Source organism: Stigmatopora argus, chromosome 1 (assembly GCF_051989625.1).
Source record: "Stigmatopora argus isolate UIUO_Sarg chromosome 1, RoL_Sarg_1.0, whole genome shotgun sequence".
Lineage (NCBI taxonomy): Eukaryota > Metazoa > Chordata > Actinopteri > Syngnathiformes > Syngnathidae > Stigmatopora > Stigmatopora argus.
Genome location: NC_135387.1, coordinates 25,495,246 through 25,517,770, shown reverse-complemented (window position 1 = coordinate 25,517,770; position 22,525 = coordinate 25,495,246).

The window sequence follows — 22,525 nt, the reverse complement described above, 5'->3', positions numbered from 1 at the left end:
TGCCTACAATATTATCGGAATGTTGCCTTGGCAGGACTCAATTTGACCTTCTGTCTTGCGTAGCCCAGCCAGTGTCTTCTTTGTTGTGAGTACTTGGACGTCTTAGACACTTGGAAGCAGTGCAATGCTTCATATGGAAGTTAAGGGACTTTTTATTTTTTCAGCAGTCCAATGTGAAAGGCTCCCGCGGCGAAGCGCAAAACCCTCGCAAAAGAAAGGAGCCACCGTAACAGTAGCGTAGCCGTGGTCTCGAAGTCAAGAGCCTCCAAGCCGATTAACAACAATCCCAAGCGTGAATGCGTTTTTCCCCCCATTGTTGCACAAGAAAGCCCCAACTTTTCTCATTTTTAGGCTAAAGGGCAGGTTAGAACGGCCGCAAAAAGGGTTTTCCAAGTTTTGACAAGAAGATGAATAGTTCAATGTCGTTTGTGTATTTCAGCCGTACACGAAAGCGCATCAAGATGTCATTTTTTGTAGAAGGGAGAGCTGTGACAGCTACTCTTAGAGGGTCCAAAAGCTTGGAAAACTTCAAGAAAGTGTGTGTATCAAGGCTTCCTCTGCCATGGGTGTGTGAATCTTTCTGCCAAAACAGCAAGATATCACTATGCCAGCACCTTTGCTGATGGACACACTCAGTTTGCTGCTCTGAAATAGTGCAAGATTCTCTTTTGGGACCTGGCCCTTTGCCGCACCGTCCATTATGGCCAGGAACCCTTCAATGCCGCTGGGAACGCAGACTCCTACATACACAAAGAATGGAATTTGAAATTTTGCACTGCTACCTCTACTGCGAAAAGGTTTTTACATTGACCTTAACATAAAAGAGTGGAACAATTTTTTTTTTTTTTTTCACTTTTCATCTCTAACAGTTTATTATTGTAATTTTGTGCTGGTTGCCTGTGAATGTTCCTGAGTCAATTTAGCTTAAAAAAATAATAATTTGATCAAGTTTCAATTTTCATGTCATCTTAATTAGCAAATTATTATGAATATCGTTTTTAATAATAATAAAATGAATAGAAGTTTAGAGCAAGCCTGATCAGGCGTATTTCCCTCTGATTTGTGACATCCTTGTTCATTGTTAAATATTGCCATATAATGTTGTTGGGCAATGGTTATGAAATATTGCCTTTCCATAATTGCACTGGGAAGCAAGATGAGATTTACTGCATTTTATGGAGGATTTCTACAAAGTTATCTTGCCCTTAAATGAACATTAATTATATTTTCATTTGCTCATCCCTTGTCTCAACGTAGAATCGTTGATGCGGTCTCCTGTAATGTACAGTAAAATTGTCATTCTTGATTAAATATCCATTCCAGCAATCTAAATACACCACTGTTATTGGGTCTATTCAAATAGGATAACAAATTGCTTTACTCAGTAGATTGTCATGATGATGACACAGTCCACAACCTTTGTTGCTCTCTCAAGCTCATAACCTGCCATTTAATTTGTAGGCATCTCCCATCATACTACTTACATTTAGCAACAATGATAAATGCTGTGGAAACCTGCCAGAGGCTTTCTGTTATTGGTTTTTAAAGCAACATAGCGTCCCATCGGGCAGAGGGTCTGGCCCAGTAGCAGTAGAAATGGATTTATGATTAAACACACACACACAAGAAAAAAAAACCTCATGGAACACTGCCATGGGAGACCGCATAATGGTCCAATATGCTCTATGGGGAGATGCAGCAGAATGCTGCTGTAAATTTACGACAAATAAACAGAGTGGATGAAGGCTTGCACTGTTTTGGCCGTATTATTCTCTGTTCGCAAAAGTCACTATTAGCCATCTTAGCCTTTTTCTCTCGTTGACTGTTGAATGGAATATGCACTATCAATTGTAGTAGTTCTTTATTCAAATCAAGAATATGATGTTTTTCCTAAAAATCATCATCCATTATTTGTTATTCAATTAAGACTTGATAAACTGTGAAGGGCTGATTTCATGTTTCAATACTGTTTGCTGCCCCTTTGCTCTGATTTACAGTATAAATCACTGAGGGTCTGCAGAGCACTAGTGACAAAAAGCAGCATTGAGAGAACAGATTTGATTAATCTATATTATTATTGTCTGTGCAACTGATTCTGTTAAGTGTCTTTGAGCGAGGAGGGTGAGTGACCTTAAGGCTTTCAGTGCCATTGACGATGCTAGACCTTCGATTATGCGGCTCTTTTCATCCTTCAATTGTGGATTTTAATGAAACTGTCGCTAACTAAAACGTCCAAAGTGCTTTGAAATGAGAGGGGTTTGAAGCCCATCCTCTTCCTCCCATTTCAGATGGAATGAATGTTTATCGCCATCAATGGCAGCCATTCAATTAACAGGACTAAAACTAAAAATGACTCATCGGTGCATTTTCATAACTAGCGCTGACAGTTTTTTGAGTTACTTAAGATCATTCTTTATCAGTTTTTAGAAACTCAACTATGTCTTACAGCGGCGGTCCGTGCATTTTCTAGCGACGCCTTCAATCCAACCCTCAAAAACTATTTTATGGCTATAAAACTTCTACTGCATCTACAGCAATGACACAAAAAATGATCAAAAATAACCTCATACAATTAAAATATTATTTAGGAATATTTTTAACTGTATACACAACATCTATCCTCCTTTCTTTTTTCCTTCTTTTCTATTGCCTTCGAAGCTAATGTTGAAAGTCGAGCCTGTCCTGTTGTATTTCTGGCATACGTTTTTATTCGATTTAATGCTGAAAATGTTCATTCCCGGTAGTGACAGGATTGCTTGCTTTGGAGTTGTCCGACCTTTCTTAATGATGTCCAGCTTTTTTCTCTTGAAAAGTCCGTCTTGAAAATGGCTTTAAATCGACACAACAATATATTTGCTTGTGCAGCTTGCTCCAGATACAGTTTGGTAGCTTTTGGCCCGCTTACTCTATCACCAGCCAATCAAAGTTGGTGAAAGCGATGACTTATACCTACGCCAGCAACTACGCAATGACGTATCCCTACGCTTGCGACAAATCATTGTGGTGTTGCCAACTCGAAATCTGATTGGTTAAAGCAACAGTCTTATCTTGTTTAATGCAGCAGAGCCCGCAGAACTGATTGTGAAGGCCTTGAGGCTGATTTCTGACCCTGGCAACAAATAATGGCTGAAATGTGATTGGTTAAATGCTTCAATATGAAAACACACATCTGGCAACCAGGGGGAAAACCAATGAAAGGAAGCTAGTATTGATGGACAAAATATAATATATGATTCAGATATTTCTTAGGCCAGCAGAGAAGGCCTTGAAGGCTCTGACGGCCCGCCACTGATGTCTTATGGAAGCACAGGAGAGCGCATTATGGATATAAAGATATCAAAAGGAATGCATAGATCAAATATGTCCTATACCACTATTTCATTTTATATCGTGATGTATTGTAGATTAGGGTAAAAATCATTCATGGTCATTGAGTTAATCAACCTTGTAAATGGATTCAGGGAAATATGAATGCTATACAAAACGCAATGTAACAAGATGTTTTGTCTTGCTAGTTTTTATGGCTAAGTAAGCCTTGAATTATTAATATTTTTGTAAGAATGCTGAAGACCAAGTCGATTTCTCCTCCTTTTGATAGCCATTGCATGCAACGGTTTTAAATAGATGAATAAATATGTACAAATTTCTACGCATTCTGACATACAGACAAGTTTTCTAATTGGGTAGAAAGCCAACGTATCTTCATTAAAATCGACTTAGATCCTTGTTTTTGTAAGACATCGGTTCTCTTCAAAATGCCACAGTGTTTTCTCCATCCAGCTTTAACGCTGGTGAAATAAAGCTGAGAAACCTCACTACTTTCTTGTCGTAAAATTGAGCATATATATCTGTCAGCGTTGATTTAAATACACGCGCGTACTTGAATTATTTGTAAAGCTTGGGCACTGCTGCCACAATATGCTTTGATGAGGAGCCAAAATAAGAAGCTTTGGGCATTAAAAAGTCAATGACTGTGCGTGCGTCATTGCCACAATCTGACCTCAGTAATTCCGAAGAAGAAAGCTCCATCAAGCTGTCACTGCTCACCAAGGCTTAAAGCCGCATGACGACGTTCACTGGCTCCAAATGGGAGACAGTGGTCAGTGTGAACGTAATACTGCCATGCTCCAGTCTTCACACTTGGCCCTCGTGAGCATGTGTGTTCGTGTGACGAGTCGATCGACTTGAAAGCGAGCTGTCACTTGTGCACCGAGCTTAGTAGACAATGCAAAATGTGCCGCATCTGTGAAACAAGGGGCCTTTAACCTCCTAGGACCTGGCGTCCACATGTGTGGACATCACAATTTTGGTTGTCCCAAAACTACAATGTTAAATTTTGGACTACAAGGGCCTGGCGTCCACTTATTGGATTGGATTGGATAACTTTATTCATCCCGTATTTGGGAAATTTCATTGTGACAGTAGCTAGAGGGTGATTAGACAGAACAACAAAGCAAAAACACAAAGTACAAAGTAAATCAAAGTAAATGGGATCATTAAGAGTCACCAAATCAAATCATTAAGACAGAAACGCAGCAAAAACACAAAACGAGCCAGAGTGGACGGAGCTACCGCCACTGGCTGCCACTTGAACGGCGCCATGTTGGTTGCAGTAGCAAAAACGAATACAGACTCAAAAAGACGTTGCAAAGTTGGACAAAAATTGGAACCACACACAGGAAGTCTTCCACAAGATGGGGAACTTCTGCAGACTGTGACCGAGGTAGAGAATATGCAGAGTCACTCTTCCAAGCTTATCCGCACACTTCCTCAGTAGTCTGGAGCTGAAGACAACCGTAGCAGAGTAGAACTCCTTGACTCCGTTTCCGGCCTGGTAAGCGCCGACAGCTCTTCCATCTTATCCCATGATGGAATGGTTGGTCAGAAGCGTTGCTTCTTCTCCCGGCACTTTTGTCCAGCTCCGAATTTCCAGCGGCATTGAGGTGTTGCTCCTTCTGCTGCATATTGTAACAGCTAGTCCCATGTGTATGACAGTGTAGGGATGGCTGAATGGTTCCAAAAAAGAAGTAGCAGAAAGAAGCCAGGCTAACAGAACAAGGAAAGTTGTAAAAACATTAAAGTATAAAGTACAAAGTAAAGTGAAAAGGAATGTATTAAGAAATATGAAAATGTCACTAAAAAAGATAGAAGGGCTGTAAAACAGGAAAAACATAAGAGTGGACAGAGTGGCGCCATCTTGGAAAAAAATGGACATCATTTTTCTCAAAAACTACATCCAAGATAATTCTTTGTTTTTACACTCAGCAGGTCCCAATTAGCCTAAATATCAAAAAGAAACTAAAAATGCATGCCTTGCAAGAGTTTGGGTCTTAGGAGATTTGCGCATGGAAGTAGCGTCACAATGACAGACGAGTCGGATGCATATTCAAACCTACACGCACACTCTTTAATTCCAAAACCAGCAACGGCTCTGGCGCAAACTGGCCACTCCACCATCCTTCACTACGCACTCGTACTTCATCCTTCTATAGATGAGCGTGCTGGCATGAAAGTTTGATTTATCCTCGTAATAACTATCAGGTCAGAAGGACCTTGGGAAGGCTCTGCTATAAAATCCTAGCTCTAGCTGGGTCCTTTTTTAATACAGTCTCAGTAAAATGGCTGAAGGTCAACTGTACCCTCACTCAATCAGATGTAAGCAGCTCCTGCAGCCACAGCAAGTGTTGTTGCAGTAAAGTTAGACAGATCGCTGCGGTAGCGCAGCCAAGGGAGCGGGAACAATGGCTCCGAGATGTTCTGCAGTGGAAAGATGCCTCTCCCACGGAGAAGCCATTACTCCCAAGTAAAAGAAATCAATCCTGTAGCGGCGACGCTGTAAAACATCTCTGCTGCAGAACTGTAACTCAAAATAAAATGTGTCTTCAGCGGACAGCGAAATATCCCCGCACAAAGAGTGCAGATCACATTTAGATTAATTCTCCCCAACACAATGGATTCCGATGACGTACAGAGGTTCAGCGACCTGCTGAATTATCGTCATCATTGTTTGTGGGTTTTTCCTGTTTGCGCACGGGAAGCAACTGAAAGTGTGTGGACATTTTATTTGTTTACTTCTGATGGCGATGGGGACCATCTCAGGGCCTGCATTGCTTTTATGCTCACATTTACTCATGATGATTTATTGCGCCTTCTTTTTCAGGTAAATTATCCTCACACATTAAACGTACTGGTACAGAAGGTGCCTGGTAGTTAGGATTAATTGCTTGGAACTCTTCCCCCTCCCCAACAATTTAGGGGAGGACTCTCATCTTTTCAAAGGTGTTTGATTTGGAGAGAACAAATCACAACAAATGTTAAATCAAGGGTTTTAATCGCAAGTAAATTTAGAAAGTAAACCTTCTAATACTGGACAAAATGTCTTAACTTGAAATGCCAAACATTCAGTGATGAAGTGAACCTTGAATGGGGATGAAAAAACATCAGTTAGTTTAATGTTATTTTGATATGTGCACCTATGCCACTCCGCAAATATCCGTATCACTTTATTAAGGAAGCAATTTTGAAAAGAAATAACTATTTAAATGAATGAGCCACAGAGAAAAGTACTGCTACTTAGGCAAATTGAATGGCCTTGCTTAATACAAGTTACACGATATTGGCAAGCAGCAAAGAAATGAATTAACAAAAGCTAAACTTAAATCTGTTCACCAAATCTTCTCTGTGTACTAATTACGAAGTCTCTAGTTCTAAAATAGTTGCAGTGAATGTCACATTTTTACTTTACAAATAAACAATATTTACTTGAATGGCCTTTTACACAACAAAAAGGCCCACAAGAGAAATTAAACCAATTCTCCAAAAGTTGCGATCACCTGATTAGTTTTTCGTCTTTAGCCAAACAAACTTAAGTTTTTGCCAACTGGAAATATTATGCTTAACTTTCACAAAAGTGGGTCACCACGTAGTGGCAATAGTAACGATATACACGTCCCAGTGTGACAACAGTTAAGAGACACAGCTCTAGTAGTTGAAGGAGAAAAGGGATACAATTGATCTATAATAACTCAGAGATACAATCGGTTAACATCCAAAGTAAATGAAATCCCTCTGGGGGATTTGCAAGTTCATTTATTTGTTATTGTGACAATTCTTTGATCGCGGCTGATGGTACATTGGAATTCTGGAGCTTTCTGAGACTTAAAGTCATCCCAAAGAAGTGCATATTTCTCCTTGTAAGTGACTCTCAGGCTTGGATGCTGTCATTTGCGATGACCTTGTCACTCGCGCTCGGCAGATCTTTGAATTACATCCCGCCGTACCCCCCCTAATGCCATCATTACCATTATTAATGGGACATGACACAAGTCATTGCCACGCATAACGTTCGCCCACACCCCTGGAGTAATGGCTTCCCTCTGATGTAAAGCCACTGCTTTTCCCGCCTAGTGCGCCAGGAGGTCAAATACGGAGTGGCGCAGGACTTGCTCTGCTGACTCCACAATGCTAGTTGTCACACACGTAATAAAACCAAGTTCATCAGTGGGTGTGTACCGTTCCTAATTAAATCTCGCGTCAGTAATTTGCTTGAAACTCATCCGCTTTGCTAACATTATGTGGACACTGATTGAAAAGGTGGCTCCGTTGGGGAGATGTGGTCAATATATCCTGTCGGTCTATTCTGTGTGATGAGCAAATTCAATATCAAACTGCTTGGCTGTAGAAATATCCAATTGATATGAATTATTGCAGCAATGAGAAGACATGTGCTTGGTGGAAAATATTCCTAATGGCTTATTTCTCATCCCATCGGAGCTAGAATGAAAAAAAAGGAGAGATGTGCATTTATTGTAGTGCTTAACAAAGCTGTTAATGCTATGAGCTCGAGCAATCGTTTAAATTAGTAATATGAACATTCTCCCTCAAGTGATCACCATTCCATCCAAGGACAGACCTAGCTTAATGGTAATGCTAAAGTATTTTTTTTTCCTACAATCCATGTTTGTGTGGCCTTTTTCCAAGTCATTTAAAATGAACACAATCCTGTCTGACCTGGACCAATCAGATTTGACTTGCCATCTCTATAACGCTCAAAGTCCCTTGGGATTGGTGCATGCCAAAATTGAACTTGCGTTATTGTCATATTTACTTCAAACCAATAATCTTCCTGCTTATACACATGAATACATTTGTGCTTTTCATTTGAACACGATTTTCAATATCACTTTATGACAGAAACTAAATTGGCTTCAATTGTGTTCATCTCACATTCGAAATTTCTCTCGTAAGAATGTAGCGCACAGCTCTTATAATTTGGTTTACGATTTCAGTCAAAGTGCGGAATGTTTGTATCACTTCAAGCCAGGAAAAGATCTGAGTGATAAACAGTTTGCAATTGTTTGTAGAATACGTATCCGTCAACGTTCATCTGTTGTTGCCAAGAATGAACAATAATGATGCAATTACCCAGTATTTTTCCCCCAGCTTTGCCTTCAGCACCAGTTAGCTTTCCTTGTATCCGTGCAAAACTACTTTGCTAGATTATTTATTTATATAACTAAACCAAGCACACATTTCTTTTAAATGTTTCAATGTTAGATGCATCGTTGTTACCCGAGATCCAGCCTGACTAAAACTCCCATCTTGAATCACATTTTGAGCTTCTTTCCTGGAGCTCAGCGCCCTGCTGCTGTTCCAGCATGGTGGTAATTACCTCGTCCTCCTTTGCTACTAATGAGAAGGTAAAATATGGGTGTCTGGCAACCGCATTCATTTGCAACACCAGCTTGCTCCCGGCAGGAGAAGACAAAAGGGAGAGCGTTTCTATTTGGCCCACAAGCCATAATGGATTGATGGCACACAATCTCAAACCACCTGTTGTAGTTATCCCGCGTAACCTCAAGCGTTTATATGGAATGTTCTGTACCAACCTTCAGCTTTATCCTCATTCACAACTATCCTCCAAATCAAAGGAAACAAAAGGTGCTTGGAGTATGAGACTGAATTGAATAGGAATCAAACAAACTTGATGAAAAACACAATATAATCATTTTTTTTACTTGCACATTGTGCCCTGTGATTGGCTGGCTACCAACTCAGGTTGCCCCCTGCCTTGTGCCTGTAATTGTCTGCAACCCTGCGACCCTTGTGAGGATAAGTGGTATGGTAAATGCAGTGGCGGTCCGTGTATTTTCTCAGAGCGCCTTCAATGGATCAATCCAACCCTCAAATACTATTTTATGGCTTTAAAACCTCAACTGCAGCTACAGCTGCGACACATAAAAAATAATCAATAAATCAATGCACAAAAATGGGGTAAAATCCACTTGCTAGCAGCATTTAGTGATTTAAATACAAACACTGGAGCTTTTCAGATATCAGAACTTAGCCCACAATTGAAATATTATTTAGGAATATAGCCATATTTTACTCACCAAAAATCATTTTTAACTGTACACAATATCCATCTTCCTTTCTTCCTTCCTTCTTTTCTATCGCCATCGAAGCTAATGCTGAAAGTCGAGCCTGTCCTGTCGTATTTCTGGCAAAATCCGTCTTGAAAATGGCTTTAAATCAACACAACAATATATTTGCTTGTGCAGCTCGCTCCAAATACAGTTTGGTAGCTCTGGCTAATGACTAGCCTCATAGTTGGTGAAAGCGATGACGTATCCCTCCGCCTGCGACAAGGCAATGACTTATCCCTACGCCCGTGACAATACATTGTGGTGTTGCCAACTTGAAATCTGATTGGTTAAAGCAACAGTCTTATCGACGCTTGTTCAAAGTGGTAGAGCCCGCAGAACTGATTGTGAAGGCTTTGAAGCAGATTTCTGACCCTGGCAACAAATAATGGCTGAAATGTGATTGGTTAAATGCTTCAATATGAAAACACACATCTGGAAGCAGTGCAACTAGGGGGAAAGGAAGCTAACAGACAATTTGGAATTATTTAATAAGTATTGATGGGCAAAATATAATATATGATTCAGATATTTCTTAGGCCAGCACAGAAGGCCTTGAAGGCCCTGACGGCCCGCCACTGGGTTTGTCAATGTTGGGCTGGGCCTGTTGATAATACTCAAGTCTGTTATTTTATGATTTTAAGGACAGTTTTTTTAATAAAGGAAAAAGGCTGAAGAAATTAGCCATGATATCAGAAAGATCATTTTTGCTGTTTTGGGTCAGAAGTGACTTGACAAAAGATATGAATGACATCATGAGGAAAGAATATGATCTGGAAATACTGAAACATCTCAAGACATTAGCGAGGTAGTTAAAGTTTTGTAGATATGGGTCATTTAAAATGGTAAATGACTGAGGATATTACCCACAAAGCGTGCACTGATAATAAAGATGAATGCAATTGTATTCTAAATTGGCCTATGGATGACAAAGTCATTGTTTTTTGAGATTTCATCTGTTGTTTTCACACCTTTTGAAAATTAATGGCAGACCTAAGAAAGTTTGAGAGAAAGCCGTCCTGGAAACGGTGCTCGATATTGTCACGTAGTAAAGGGAAGCTTGTAGAGGTGATATTGGAAAAATGATTGACCCAAGTAGTACATCGTCCACATGACCAATCTTGTTTAAAATCTATTACATATCCGCTTTTAATTTTTATATTCTATTGTATATTTTTTTCCGCATTTCATCCACACAGCATTTTTGAGCACCTATTTTATGGGCTAAGGTGAGCAGGCCTGATGCATGCTTCCAAGTAAGTACCATTCTCTTGCCTTCCATTATCATATTTTTATCTGATTGGGAGGAAATCATTTTTTCTTACACTGTCAGGAATAAAAAAAAGGGTTTCCCAGTTGAAGGTTACAGAAAAACACAATGATGTGAAGGAAAAAGATTACATTGCTGCCGGTCGGATAGACTCCAATGTCACACTTGAGGAGACAAAAAATGTCATCACAGTGGTGGCAATCAGAAACATTTTATTCTCATTTTTTTCCTTCTCGAGCTTCACATTTACTATCACATCTCTAAGATTGACTTCCAGCTACCGGTACAGAGGTGGAAAATTCCCATTAGATGGACAAACAACAAGACAATAAGAGTGTGTTAGCAACAATAACAGTGCAGCTTTGTGGCAATTTCATGGTCATAAAAGAGATCATTTTAGCAGAGAATGTAAATGCTAATGTTTATTGGTCATGCAGACACTTTAATTAGAAACACATCAGGATGATAATTTGAGGGCTACATTAAAACTGACTTTGCATCAGTTAACCCACCCCAGCTCGCCTTTTTATGACAAATGGCATTGTTACAGTGAAGCTATCGCCATTGAATCTAATACTGGTTCTGCAGTTTGAAATAATCAAGACTGGAAGATACAGCAAGTCAATACTGTATCATTACAGCTAACCAATTGCTTTGACCTCTGTTTCTTCTCAAGCAGACATGGAGCAATCCATCAAAATTCTTCAAAACACGATGATTATATTGGACTCTAAGTGTTGCTCATGAGCGGCAGATGTGATTTAGTTGACCTCCGCAGAGGTTTTACCAAACTCAATCTGAAATGTCAACGTGAACTACACACCTGCCAAAGGCTCCTGCTCCGTGTACTACAAGACGGTCTTCGGGGCTCTTTTCCTGCCTCTTGGGTCTTTGGAGGCTAGTGTGTGATTTTGGAGACCATTAATGCTTTTTAGGGTTGAGCATTAATTGGTTCCCATGGCGATGCCTCGTACCACCTTGCAATGTGTCAAAACATTCTCATTATATTGTTGGGGACTAACTTTGGAATCATATCATTAGACACTTCATCGTGAATATGCCTTTTAAATCATTGTTTTGTAGGTACGGCTCAGTCGAAAGTGGCTTGCATGTCCGCCCCACAGTTCTGAGATTGAGGGTTCAAACCCGGGTAGGGTCCTAAACTTCCTATGTGGCGTTTTCATGCCTGAATGGGTTTTCTCCGGGGACTGCGAGAAAAGATTTCCTCCCACATCCCAGAGTAAGCGATACGAACACTCTAAATTGTCCCCAGGGGTGAATGTGAATCGTTGTTCCGTCTCATTGTCATTGTGCCCTGTGAGTGGCTGGTAACCAATTCAGGGTGTCCTCCGCCTAGGGCCCACAGTTGGCTAGAATAGGCAAAAAATATTTACTGTATATGACATAATGCATATCTATAGGAACATAAAATAAAAGAACAAACATTTAAAAAGCTGAAGCAGCACAAAATATTTGAGTGCATGCAAGAATGGACAAAAATAACACTAAAATAATATAAAATAATACATAAATCATTATGAATGAAAGTAGCGATTTTATAAAACAATGTAATGGACATATTTCAAATACTTTAACTATTACCATTTTGTGAAAGTCATTAAAAAAAAAAAAGTCAAATGGCAGTTCATCTTTTTTTCTTTTTTATTTTCAGATTAACTTGTATTCATGACTTTTGGTTTTATTTTGCATAAAGTGAAAAAGTGTCATCCCTGGTCCATCAAAACTGCTTTACAAAATATTTACAGAAATTTCATATTCGAAGAATGGAAAAAAACACCCCACACATCTGTAATACTACAAGATTTGATTTGACCATCTGGAAATGAGCTGTATCTGTATTCTCTTTAACAAACTAGTATCTATATGAGAATAAAAAATCAACTGAAAAACAATTATATGAGATGATGACTTCCAGTGCCAGTCAAATATAGACAAAAAATGCTGCAATGCTGAATGCGTAAATTAGATTTTACATTCATAATACCATTTCATGATAATGCAATCAATGCTGGTATCATTTTAATTATTTTACCAGAGGTTAATGCAAATTTTCACTTCCCGAGGGACAAATCGACAGCTTTCATGCTTAATAGAAGTCATTTAAATTGACAGCCTCTGAGTCACCCTAACGATAAAATGTTTTCGTGAATACACCCAGCAAACCGGTCCTCCTAATGCATGCAATTAAAAGGAAGTGTTTACATTATTGTTGAGCTACCAATCCCGAAAACAGCAAATAATTTCCCCAATTGACTAAACTCCAAATGTGGGTTCTTGATGAAAGCAATGTTAGTGAAGACTCAATGGAATTTAGAGAATGAAATCCACCATTTAAATTAACCGGCCCTGACAAATGCCTCTGTTTGTAGCTAAGCGCTCTGAACATTCAAGCTCTCACATTATAGTCAACAACATTCATTCATTCACCGTTTCAGGGGGCTCATGGGGGTGTTGGAGCCTGTACCAGTCGATAGGCAGTAGGTAGTGTCAATGAATTGTTTTCCAGCCAATCGCAGGGCACAATGAGACAAACAACTTGTATCTAGGGGCCATTTAAAGTGTTCATCCAGCCTACCATGCATTTTTTTTCAGATGTTTGTGGGCGGAAACTGGAGCACTTGGAGAAAACCCATGCAGGCTGATTGATTGTTTTGTTCCGCCATCCATTTCAATTGTGGATAAACATTTGCATGTGTAAAGCCCTGGTCAATGGACTCGGATGCTACACAATGTTAGCAAAAACATAACAACTTAGTTTATTTTCCTGTCAGCAATTTTCCATACAAAAATTAATATACTGTATTTTCTCGCATATAAGACACCCCTGCATATAAGCCGCACCCTTAAAATGGCCTTAATCATAAAATTTTACAATTTCTCGCGTATAAGCCGCCCCCTGATTCACAATTTCCACCTCCATATTCATGGTTTTAATAGGGAGTACATTTATGTTACTTTGAAGGGAAAATCTTAAGAAAAATCATTACACCTGGTGTTTCTGAGATACTGTATGAATCAAAAGCACATTATCAGGCTCAATATCATAAGGAAGTTAGTAATTCATCCAGTAATAGTTGTTTTCTTACTGCAATTTTTTTTGCTAATATCTACTAGTGAAAGAGTATGGCAACGCTGTAATTCTTGTGCGCATATAAGCCGTACTCTTGATTCAATCATCATTTTTTTGTGTTACAAATGTGGCTTATATGCGAGAAAATACATAGGTAGTCAACCTCAAAAGTACATTAGCTTTCAAAGAGAAGTCATGCACCTGTTGGCGTCTGTCATCAATATTCTATCCATTGTTCAAAAGCATCTCCCATGCATATCCTTATTTTACCTCACTCATTTGAGATTTGGAAAGAGATTTTTTGTTGTTGTTGGAACACAAATTTGTCAATTGTGTGTCGACTGTGAATGTGGCAGCAACAAAAGACAAAAAAATGATCTCATAATTATCTGGCTGTGGAAGATAAGACATTTGTGGTAAACATGGAATAAAAACAATAACTTTTTAGGTTCAAATCATCTTTTAAAATGGAAAATTCAGTTGACCATCGAGAAATATGTTGGAACTACTTCTAAAAAATGTTTCTTTAATGACTATTGAAATAATTGGGCTATTTAATGAATAATTGAAGAGAACATCTTACATCCCGCTCCTTTGAGCACAGAATGCCTGAGTATTCCCGCTCACCCAGGTCATTGTTTTCCCAATGCAAAGAATCATTAATAATGGACTCGTCTGGTTGTCTTTCAAAAGACGTTTTCCTCGCTTCTGTGCAAGATTTGCTAATTAACACTTAATGACTGGACAGAGCGGCTCAATTCTGAGCAGTTGGTAAAGGGCCCAAGTATCTGTCTCCTAAGATTGTTTGCATGGGGTGCCAACCATTGTCTGATTTAGGTGTAATAGATTTATTAAATTGATTCAAAATTCTCCTCAGTCTTTAAGACAGATATAAAATGTCAACAAGTTTGCATCTGTTCTGCCTCATCCACGTCGCTTTTGTTCCTTCTTGAACGACATCACAAACATGATGGAGGTCACTTTTGATTCCCCTGTTGACATGACTTCACTTAGCATGTGACTTCAACCAATCCATGACCTTTCCTTAATAGAATGAAATACCAACGATGTTGACTCCGTCCACGTGTACACATAAAAGCTTTTTTTCCACCTTTTGTTTTTTGTTTTAGTCTTTGAAAAATTGTTTTTTTTGGGTGCTTTCAAAACCGTGTGACTGAAATGTTTTTATGATGAAAGATGTTTATGGATTCACTTCAGTATCCTATTAGAGGTGGCAGATCTTAAGCCTTTCCCCACACTGAATGATGTGTGTGACCCATTTCATTCCTTCTTTGGTGTTAGTCTTTTAATGAATGGCTGATCTTTAATTGAATAATTTGGCCAAGATTAGAATCATAGATGTGTAATGTAGAAAGGAACCAGTCAAATACGCGTGAACTTCTCAAAAGTTAAATACGTTTCCTGATTTCCACAAGCGTAAGCAAATTGGCCATCTTGCTGCTGGACAAGCTAAATATAGTACAGAGTAAATTTAAAAGAAATAATATATACTAACGTGTCGGCCTCACAGTTCTGAGATTTGAAGGTTCAATCCCATCTTTGGAGCTTCCTGTGTGGAGTTTGCATGTTCTCCCCAGGCTTGCATGAGTTTTCTCCGGGTGTTTTTCCCCAAATCCCCAAAACATGCATGTAGGCTGGTTGAACACTCTAAATTGCCCCTAGGTATGCATATGATTGGTTGTTTGTCTCTTTGGCCATTTTGATTGGCTGGTGCCCGTAGTTGGCTGGGATAGGCTCCCGGTACACGGTCGATTGGTCGCCCGGAAGGTAAGTGATAATCACCATTTAAATCGTTGCTCAAATTCCCTAAATACAAACTGCGAATTACTATTTAGTCATACTTAATGCCCTAGTAATTATTAGGCTAAAGAAAAGCTCCAAATTTCCCGGACTTTTATTGTTTTTTGTTGGAGAACTTGTTAAGACCCTGACTGACGTTGCTTCTTAAAGGGACAACGCATGTACATACAAACTCTTATACACTCACACGTCGGCTCAGCGAAACTGCTCATGGCCATTGTTGGCCATTGTTGGCTTTTATTGATGCGTAGACCGTGTTGTTTTACCTTGTTTTGTCACCGGTCTTTTGGTCGCCGGTCTTTTGGTCGCCCGTTGTCGCGGTCTGGGCGGCCAAAAGACCGGCGGCCAAAAGACCGGCGGCCAAAAGACCGGCGGCCAAAAGACCGGCGGCCAAAAGACCGGCGGCCAAAAGACCGGCGGCCAAAAGACCGGCGGCCAAAAGACCGGCGGCCAAAAGACCGGCGGCCAAAAGACCGGCGGCCAAAAGACGGCGACCAATCGACCGCACACGAGGCTCCCGCACACCCGCGACTCTTGCGAGAATATACGGTATGGAGAATGAATGGATAGTGTTTTTTTTTCTAACACAACCATACTTGGGTCTAAATACAATAATAATAAAATATCCATCTGAATTAAATATCATGGGCCTATCCTAATAAATCAAGCATCAGTTCAATGTCGTAAAAATAGTCAGCTTTTTTTTTTTACAACACCTGTTGCACCAGATTTGATGCTTTGAAATGGAAACAACAAAAACAAAGGTTTTATGAGGTTAGATTATCTGGTTTTAGGAATGAGAAATGAGAATTTAATGTTATGAAGTGACGCACATCAGAAAATGACATCTCCCTATACAGATTGTGTGATTCCTATCAGATCTTGGGTGCAAATGACGCATGACGCTCGTGGTGGTGGCTACGAAAGGCAAAACACCCGTAGATAAGACTAAGGCAGGCTGGTGACACGTCGGGCTTGAGAGAAAAAACAAATCATTCGGGACCATCTATTCCCATAGCTGCCATTCACTCAACTGCATTGCACTCAGGAGCGGCTGCAACACAGCAGCCTGTGAATCCCAATTCTTTATTATTAATTTTAAAAAGCTTGTGGAGTGCTCTGTGCTTTGGCAACCTCTTGGACCACAAGCTGGCCACTAGATGAATAAATCATCTTTTTGAGTGAATTGAGCGGCAGCTTGAGGACTAAATAATGAACTGGAGTTCCCCCTTCAAATATAGAGCAAAGTAATATGTATAACTCTGCTTAAAAACGTTCCCTGTACAGTGTACATCAAAGGTATATTATATAAACATTTTATCTTCATTATAAGGTGCGACTTCAATGAATGGCCTTAAAATTAGTTTTATATATAAGGCCCACTGGATTATAAAATGCAGTAATTGTAGAGGATTGTGTTATTCATCAACGATATAAAGTTGTAGTAATAGTAGTAGTGGTTAGGTGTGTTATACATCAACTAGATGGAGCTGTGCTAAAGGGAATTTCATACAATGATTAACCAATATTGATCCATATATAAGGTGCATCGGATTATAAGGCGCACTGCCATCTTTTGAGAAAATGTAAGGCTATTAGTTTTGCTTTATAGTGCGGAAAATACGCTAAATTGTTTGTTCCCATTCAGATGTTGACATGCACTAATTGTTTCTGACGAATTTGCTAATGTCTTTTCCTGTTCGTATAAACCCACTCACTTTGCCTCAGGCTCTAAAGTGCTACATGTGGAATTTCTTCTCCTTTTCTAGTTTTAGTTTCCCATTTGCACTCTGTTACATCATTTTTGCAAGCAAAAGCTCATTATCAAGTATGAATGCAAATTGTAATGAAAAGATTTTTTTAATGCTTTTACAGCTGGTAATTGATCCTCATCTAGCGTACGATGTAGGCCTGGGGCCTAGATCCGCATGATTTTGTGCGGCCTATGAAAGCAAGTCATTTGCGTTTACTTTGTCCCCCCCCCCCGAAATAAAAACATAAAAGGAAAGCGCAAAGTTTTTGTCGGGATTAAAAACAGCTCAGCCCCAAAATGCTATTCCCAGTCCGTCACAGGTCACATCAAACTAGGGAAAGTTAGTCAGGATGTACGTGTGTGTGTGTGTGTGTTTGATGTATTAGTTTTCTGTCCACAACTAATACACGATCAAATTTCTTTCGCTTGCGGTGGTGTCACAAGGCCTGTTTCCAGGAACTTGCAGTCTATGCTATGTGCAGTTCTTCTCTAGCTTAATCTGGATTCTCAGGAAGTATTGAACCGGAGCTCCATTTGCCGACCCAATATGCCGACGGGCGTTTACGGCCCTGTGAGCTCATTGTGCTTTGTGCCCTTTCAGTTTTACAGGTCTCCATCAGCATTAATGGTGATAATTGATGTGTCTGTTCTTAGCCAGTAATGATGTTTTTAGTATTTATGGTTGGGGACAGGCAGGCAAGCTGCTTCTCAATAGTCCCCTAACTCCCTACCTCTTTACTGGTGTGGCATTTTTCACTTTCACATCAGTAAATTAATTTTGACCCAGCATTGCCATACATCAATGCAAACCAGGGCTTGCCGCCTCTTGGCAGCCACATTTTCTTAAACTGTTGTCATAAAGATGCTTTATTGATTCTCGCCACTGACGCTTTCATAAGCTCTTTGCAGAACAAGTGTTTTACAGCAGGGTTAAAAATGTGTCGGCCAGTGGCTTCTGTAAACTACCCATTTGAAGAGCTCTTTTCAATGTGATAAATGCCCTGAGTCGCAGTCAGATTCAACTATCATTTTTAAAAGAGTAACATTTTTCACTGATTGATACTATTGACAGTGCAGAAGAGAAGAGCAGACTTTGTGTTGAATTAAGCGCTTTCTTAACATGAAAAACAAGAACATTTTGAATTGGGGGGGAGTTCCAGTGGTTGTGTGTGTGTGTGTTGTTCAGATTTTTTTTCTCTATAGCCTTGAAGTTTGACAAGTCATAATATACTCTAATTAATTTTGTCCTTCACACATCAGAAACTAAATTGTTTTCTCTGTTAAATAGCCTTGTTTAAAGTCAAAATTATGACAGGATAATCAGGATGTGATTTTAAAAGAGTTCCTGCACACAAAAAAACAAAAGAGAATATAAATGAAAATCCTTTTTAACTGTACACAATATCCATCCTCCTTTCTTTCTTCCTTCTTTTCTATCGCCATCGAAGCTAATGCTGAAAGTCGAACCTGTCCTGTTGTATTTCTGGCATACATTTTTATTCGATTCAGTGCTGAAAATGTTCGTTCCCGGTTGCGACAGACTTGCTTGCTTTGGAGGTGTCCGTCCTTTCTTAATGATGTCCAGCTTTTTTTTTTTCTTGAAAAGTCCGTCTTGAAAATGGCTTTGACAGTAAATCTGCAAATGTGACATGCTAAAGCAGGGGTCTCAAACTCGCGGCCCGCGGGCCAACTGCGGCCCTCGGGACGATAATTTGCGGCCCCCGTCTTAATATGAAAGATTAATGTTCCTGCGGCCCGCAAGATTGATATGAATGACACTTGTTGTGTTCGGAGCTGAATGAACCATTCATTCCTCCAATCAGCTGGGCGGAGGAGAAGCCATGAGGCCGATCACTCCGCTCGGCCCGCACACTCCTCCGCTGCTCTCAGCATAGAACTGAATGAGGCGCTATGATCCGTGATCCAGCCTGTGTCAGCGTCTGTAGCCATCTCCGCGAGTGAAACGGAGAAACGGAGAGCGGAAGTGCGCATGCGCCACAAACCCGCGCGACTGAAAGTGAAAGATCAACCCGAGACTCATTCCAAGTGGAAAAACATATTACAGACCCTCAGAGATGTCTCTTTCAAAGCCTGCCGTGAAGAGAAAGGTCGGTGATGAGCACAGACAGTTTCAAGAAAAGTGGGGAGTGGAATATTTCTTTGTTGAACACAGGGGCACCCCGACGTGTCTCATTTGCACTGAAAAAGTTGCGGTGCACAAGGAATAAAATTTGAAACGTCATTATACTACGAGACATGCTGAGGAGTACGAAAAATACCAGGGAGATGAGAGAGCCAACCAGGTTGCCAGTCTTAAAACATGTCTTCTGAGGGAACAGGATTTCTTCAAGAAGGCTACCAAAGACAGTGATGCTGCAGTCGAAGCTAGCTACGCCGTTTGTGAGTTGATTGCTAAAGCAGGAAAGCCATTCACAGAAGGTGAATTTATCAAAAAGTGCATATTACAGGCTGCACATATTGTCTGTCCAGAAAATAAAAGTCTGTTCAACCACATCAGCCTTTCTGCCAACACCGTGGTAGAGCGCATTTCTCACCTGTCAAGTGACATTTATGATCAACTGTGTGAGAAAGCACAATGTTTCAGTGTATATTCAGTGGCTCTTGATGAGACCACAGACATCACAGACACTACCCAGCTCGCAATATATGTCCGTGGTGTTGATGACAATTTTGAAGTAATGGAGGAGTTGCTCACAGTAATTCCAAATGCATGGCCAGACAACGCTAAGGAAATATTTCACCAGCTGTGTGATGCCATTGAGAATGCCGGTTTGCCATGGAAGAGCTTTGTTGGAATAACAACCGATGGAGCCCCATCAATGACAGGGAGGAAGAATGGACTGGTAGCACTTGTTCAAAAAAAACTGGAAGAGGAGGGTGTGGAGGAGGCCATAGCTCTGCACTGCATTATCCATCAGCAGGCCCTTTGCAGCAGATGCCTGAAGTTTGACAATGTGATGTCTGTCATTGTGAAATGCATCAACCAAATCAGATCCAGGGGCTTAAAGCACAGAAGGTTCCGTGCTTTTTTAGAGTAAATGGAGTCCGAATATGGGGATGTGCTCTACTTCACTGAGGTACATTGGCTCAGCAGGGGAAACGTGTTGAAGAGATTTTTTGAGTTGAGAGCAGAAGTAAAAGACTTCATGGAGATAGACGGGTTTGCTGTTCCTGTGCTAAGTGATCCCAAATGGCTCATGGACTTGGCTTTTCTTGTTGATATCACACATGAGCTTAATGTACTGAACAAGAAGCTACAAGGCCAGGGGCAACTTGTCAGTGCTGCCTATGACAACATGACAGCATTCTGCACTAAACTTGTGTTATGGAAAGCCCAGCTCTCTCAGACAAACCTTTGCCATTCCCCAGCATGCAAAGCTCTCGTGGATGCAGGCACACCAATCAGTGGTTAGAAGTATGTTGAGGCCATTTTTAAGCTACAGGAGGAATTTTATCACAGATTTGCAGACTTCAAGATACACAAAGCCACATTTCAAATTTTTGCGGACCCCTTCTCCTTTGATGTGCAAGATGCCCCTCCTGAGCTTCAAATGGAGCTCATTGACCTGCAGTGCAACTCTGCACTCAAAGCCAAGTTCAGGGAGGTGAGTGGAGAAGCAGACAAGCTTGGGCAATTTTTGAGAGAGTTGACCCCCAGCTTCCCTGAACTTTCCCGAATGTTCAAGCGGACCATGTGCCTTTTTGGGAGCACATACTTGTGTGAGAAGCTCTTCTCCACCTTGAACTTCAATAAGTCCAAGTACAGGTCCAGACTTACTGATGAGCATCTTCAAGCTCTACTGAGGGTCTCCACTGCTTCCTCCCTCAAGCCAAAAGTGACTCAGCTATGTGAGAAGAAGCGCTGCCAGGTCTTTAGCAGCAAGGAGTAGGCAAGAGAAGCAGTGTTCAGAATATTTCATGTTCAATGTTCCATTCAAGTTCAGAAAGTTATAGGTTAAAGAGCTGTTAATACAGACATTTGAAATGGAATAAAAATAATTCATTTTCTCTACTTAGCCAGCCAGTGTATATCTACTGTATGCTCATTATTATTATTTTATTTTTGTATTACTGATTGATTTATTTTTATTCATCTTTAAGTTAATTTATTTAATTCATTATTTGTTGTTAAAAAATAAAGATATTTGATAACGTTGGAATGTTTTATCAGCGCTTTTCTTGTGGAAATCCTGATGCGGCCCAGTCTCACCCAGACTCGGCCTCTAGCGGCCCCCAGGTAAATTGAGTTTGAGACCCCTGTGCTAAAGTGTTTAAGTTATTAACGATTGCATGTTGTACAACGAGTTTGGATTGGATGGGTTTATCGGTGTTCGATTGTTGATACCTTGATCCACATGGCAAGTGTGTGGCATGTTAAAGAGTATCGGTATTCGATTATTGATGCCTTAGCACATAGCATGGCAAACACGGGAGATCTTCCTCATAACAGTAAAGTTGGATTGAAGAAACAACAACGGATAACTGTTCTGATTATTTCTCCCTGTGTTTTAAGATTAAATGCAGGGTGCAACACAAACAAATCAATTTCTTCTCCTCCTTCAGCCATTGCGGGTTGACAAAACCGCTATTAAATCAACACAACAATTATTTGCTTGTGTAGCTTGTTCCAGATACAGTTTGGTAGCTCTGGCTAGTCCACTCTATCACTAGCCAATCATAGTTGGTGAAAGCGATGACGTATCCCTACGCCTGCGAGAAGGAAATGATGTATCCCTACGTCTGCGAGAAGGCCTTGGTGTCACCAAATCAAATTCTGATTGGTTGAAGCAACAGTATTATCGACACTTGTTTAATGCAGCAGAGCCTGCAGAATTGATCCTGGTAACAAATAATGGCTGAAATGTGATTGGTTAAATGCTTCACTATGAAAACACACATCTGGAAGCAGTGTAACCAGGGGGAAAGCAATGAAAGGAAGCTGGCAGACAATTTGGAATTATTTAAGAAGTATTCATGGACAAAATATAATTAACATCAATCTGTGATTCAGATATTTCTTAGGCCAGCAGAGAAGGCCTTGAAGGCCCTGACGGCACACCACTGAGGAAACGGTATAAACAGTTTAAATGCATGTTGCTTGAAGGTTTGGGGGGCTGTTAGAGCTTGGAAAATTTCAATCTGAGGAA